At 45.0% G+C, this 5,000-nt stretch overlaps 1 protein-coding gene across 1 annotated transcript in view; it reads left to right on the forward strand.

Moving 5' to 3' along the window:
* The window catches only part of dgki (diacylglycerol kinase, iota), a 207,549-nt gene that overhangs the window by 118,082 nt on the left and 84,467 nt on the right, over positions 1-5,000 (forward strand). The gene's annotated exons all lie outside the window — the stretch shown is intronic.

Below are 5,000 nucleotides of genomic sequence, written 5' to 3' on the forward strand. Positions count from 1 at the left end.
TGTGTGCATGTGTTTGAATGTGTTTGTGTGTGTCCTTGTCTTTTTGTACATTTGTCTCACTGTCTGTCTGTCTGTCTGTCTGTCTGTCTTCCTGTTTGTGTTTGTGTGTGTGTGTGTGTGTGTGTGTGTGTGTGTGTGTGTGTGTGTGTGTGTGTGTGTGTGTGTGTGTGTGCGTGTGCGTGTGTGTGTGAGGGAGAGAGAAACAGAGAGAATATATGGCAGTATATTCGTTTGTGTGTATGCATAGAGACAGTATATGTATGTACAGTATGCATGTGTATGTACGTGTGTGTGTTTGTGTGTGTGTGTGTGTGTGTGTATGTGTGTGTGTGTGTGTGTGTGTGTGTGTGTGTGTGTGTGCGTGTATGTGTTTGTGTTTGTGTTTGTGTTTGTGCTTGTCTTGTCTGTGTTTTCTGTGTAATGTCCGGAGATTGCTTGTGTGTGTGTGTGTGTGTGTGTGTGTGTGTGTGTGTGTGTGTGTGTGTGTGTGTGTGTGTGTGTGTGTGTGTGTGTGTGTGTGTGTGTGTGTGTGTGTGTGTGTGTGTGTGTGTGTGTGTGTGTGTGTGTGTGTGTGTGTGTGTGTGTGTGTCCATGATGAGATGTGAAGTGATGTGTCTCTATCTGGAGTCTGGCTGCCTGCAGATGTGCCTGCTGCTACCCAGAACATCTCACAGTGTGTGTGTGTGTGTGTGTGTTTGCATATGTGAACGTGTGTGTGTGTGTGTGTGTGCGTGTGTGTGCCTGTTGCCTGCGGCTGGTCTGATCTGGTTTGTCTGCTCTGGAAGCTTCAGCCGGTCATTGGTTCATTCGCTGGCTGGCTGGCTGGGTTATCCGCTGGGTTATTGGCTGGCTGGCTGGGTTATTGGCTGGGTTATCTGCTGGGTTATTCACTGGGTTATTGGCTGGGTTATTGGTTGCCTGGGTAATCCGCCGGGTTACTCGCTGGCTGGCTGGGTCATCCACTGGAATATTGGCTGGGTCGTCCACTCGGTTATTGGCTGGGTCGTCCACTGGGTTATTGGCAGGGTTATTGGCTGGGTTATTCACTGGGTTATTTGTTGGGTCGGCTGGCTCTGATGTGCTTGTGTTCTGTACTTATTACCCATTATGACTACCCACCTCCACTTTTACCCAACATGACTACCCAACATGACTACCCACCATAACTACCCAACATAACTACCCACCATAACTACCCAACATGACTACCCACCATGACTACCCACCATGACTACCCACCACCTCTTTTACCCACCATAACTACCCAACATAACTACCCTCCTCCACCTCTTTTACCCAACATGACTACCCAACATGACTACCCAACATGACTACCCAACATGACTACCGTCCACCACCTCTTTTACCCAACATGACTACCCAACATGACTACCCAACATGACTACCCAACATGACTACCCACCATGACTACCCAACATAACTACCCACCACCACCTCTTTTACCCAACATAACTTCCCACCTCCACCTCTTTTACCCAACACCATCCCTTTTTACCCAACACCTTCCCTTTTTACCCAACATGACCCCTTTTTACCTGTCCTCCTAAAACACTGAAGGAGTATTTGTATATTAATGAATTGTATTTATGTATTTATTGATGTGTCTAGCACCTGTTACTGAGACTGTGCTCTACGTCAAGTCTGCAGTGTTTCCCAACCAGGGGTACGTGTACCACTAGGGGTACGCGAGCACACTGCAGGGGGTACTTGGAAAATGTAATTTTAAGCTTAGTTACGTTGGAATAGAGAAAGAACTTCACCTAGGGGGTACTAATGGCACGACGAAAGGTTTAAGGGGGTACATAAGACAAAAAAAGTACTGTACTGTATCAGGGTTCCCACACGTCCTGGAAAACCTGGAAAACCTGGAAATTTAGAGATGTGTTTTCAAGTCCTTGAAAGTCCTGGAAATTCACCAAATTTCCTGGAAAAAAATATTTGTCCTGGATTTTTTTCCTTCAATTTTTTCCCGATTTTGTTTGTGGTATAATTGTTACTCTTCTCCGAGTCAAGACATGACGATTCAATTTATATCCACCTATTGAATACATTATTGTCCACACACACACACACACACACACACACACACATTGTGTATAAGTGCAATCAAAGATGGCAACCTGACCAAACTGTCATATTCTTTGACTCAGTGTTGCCAAAAGTCGCTAGAAGTCGCTAGTTGGCTTGCTGAAAAGTCGCTAGCTGATATCATGGCGTTATATATCTCTCGAAAACCTGCTAACGGTCATAATAGGCCTACAAATAGGCAGTGCTAGCACTTCCTTACAAAAAATTGTACTGCTATCTTTTTTGGAGATCAGAGCTTTCAGTCTCACTAGCCACTTTGAAAGCTAGTTTGATCTTTGGTGTGACAAATCACAGTAGTCGCATCAATTGTTTGTATGCAAGAATATTCCAGAGAAAAAGAAACTGGCAACAAAACTGGCTTGCAGAAAGACAGAAACCACTGGCCACAATGGTTGGTGAGCAAAAAAGTCAAAGTCAAGTCTTGTGGAGAATGCATTTAAATCCAAGTAGCCTACACTATTTTTTGCGATAAGAGAGAGACTATTAAGGTATTAATTTCTGAGATAATGTGACATTAATGTGAGTTTACATTGCACTTTCATTTAATTCCGAATAAACGTTTTGTGGATCAGAAAGCATTTCAATTGAACAGAGGCTGCATATGCTGGGCCTGCGAAATTTGACATAGGGGTGTGGTCGCCAAGCTCCAGCAGATTCCTACTAGCGGGACAGCTGGTGATCTTCAACCGCAACCCAGGTCAATACCTTTGGAGAAAGAACATAGAATGGATAAGAACGCTTATTCGCAGGAAATTGCATTGGCCACGGTGTAGTACGGGGGCGTAGCCCGGGGACACCATGCGCAGTGAAGGCCATGATCGATAAAAATTGTGACACCACAGATACTCTAGGAAGACCAGATACGCCACTGGTTGATTTCACTGTGTATTTCCGGTTGCCGAAACGAGGCAGGTTTGTATTAGTTCTATGGCAGATTTAGAACTGAAGGGGCAGTTCCACCCTTGTCCACGTGGTGGCCCGGAGACCCAGAATGAATGGAGTCCTATGGAGCAAAACCCCTCATGGTGCCTTTTCTTGTGTAATTCGGATGTTGCTTTCGAAAGACTATATATAGAAAATACCCACGGCTGAGTTTTAGATCTTTTGAGCCACACATATGCTTAAAAAGTGATTTTTAAGTGTCTATGACGTCACATCCTTAGCAAAATGCTAGCGAGTAGTGAGCAACAAAAACGCTTCCTGTAACAAATCAAATGGACATATGTGCTTTTTTATTATACTGTTGAGTGAAACCCTTATTGAAATCTCCAGAACGACATTCAAATCTGAGCTTTGTTGATGAGACCTGGGTGAAAATTAAGATTTTTAGCATCTAGCTCCATTGGGTCCCATTCATTCTGGTCTCCGAACCATAGAACTAATACAAACTAATACAAACAACTGGTACAATAGGGCTTAATAGCGAGTGGCTAGGCTGTTCTTATAAGGGCTGTGGTGACACTGGAAACTCCGCAATTTGAATTGCATTGTGGGTGTGAGGAGCTGCTGCTAGTTCCGGCCCGGTCAAAATAGGATGTCCTGTCGTCAATGTTCAGTTTGTGGTTAAATTACAGCTGTCATTCAGCCTTAATTACAGCTGACACAAATTCACTATGTCCTATGACCTGTTCCACACTCCAGCCCTGGCGGTAGTGGCTTTGCATTTTACCTTGCCGCCAGTACTAAGCAAATAACGTACATTGGATAAGAAGTATCACTCAATGGAGAATGCATTGGGTTAGGAGTAGTCCGAGGACATTGCTTAAAGACACTGTGCTCATGGTCAGTGGGTGCAACGCCATAATGGATAAAATCTGAACTCTGTAACTTCGCAAAATTGGTCAAGAGAGGAGATCCAGTTGTCAGTGTTTAATGTAATCCCTCCTATCACTAGTCTCCTTAGTACTAACTGCAGAAGAAGAAAGTGACTCCCCTTGCGGCCATGCCATACTATGCTCTTATGACGTCTTTGGACGTACCCTCTTCCCTAACACACTCATTCATTACAACTCATTTCAACCTTAAAGTCACATTGTCTCTAAAATGCATTGTGTGTCGCTGTGTATGTCCAAATTGTGGGTCCGACGGATGAAATATCCGTCCTGAATTATCCAAAAATAGTCCTGGAAATGTCCTGGAAATATCCTGGAAAATTATTTTTGAAAAAGAGTGGGAACCCTGTGTATCAATCACATGGCATCTATCACATGGCATCAACCAGCCAGATGTGAGCCGTGTCTCGGCCAGGTCTGTGCCGAGTGTCAGGCAGACACACACACACACACACACGTGCACACGCACACACACACACACGTGTGCGTCGCACACACGCGCACACACACAAAAACACACACACACACACACACACACACACACACACACACACACACACACTCCTTTGGACGAGTCTGCAGTTGAGACAGTAAACCAGTGTAACCTCTTTTGTAGTGTCCCCATTGGAGAGCGAGAGCACAAAATAAACTCATCAGAGACACAGGGACACACACACACACACACACACACACACACACACACACACACACACACACACACACACACACACACACACACACACACACACACACACACACACACACACACAGGTACACAGGCACACTAAACCACTTGTAGGAGAGAGGACAGAATAAATACATTATTTACGTTCAAGACTGACCCAGTGACCTGCGGAGACACACACACACACACACACACATACACACACACACTACCGCGTGCAGTCGCGCGCGCGCACACACACACACACACACACACACACACACTCTAAAGCACCTGTTTGTTTGTCCCAAACAGCCACCATGACCCAATAGCCTGTATCTGTGAACACAGTTGTCATACACACACACACACACACACACACACACACACACACA

This window comes from Engraulis encrasicolus, chromosome 15 (genome assembly GCF_034702125.1).
Source record: "Engraulis encrasicolus isolate BLACKSEA-1 chromosome 15, IST_EnEncr_1.0, whole genome shotgun sequence".
Classification (NCBI taxonomy): Eukaryota; Metazoa; Chordata; class Actinopteri; order Clupeiformes; family Engraulidae; genus Engraulis; species Engraulis encrasicolus.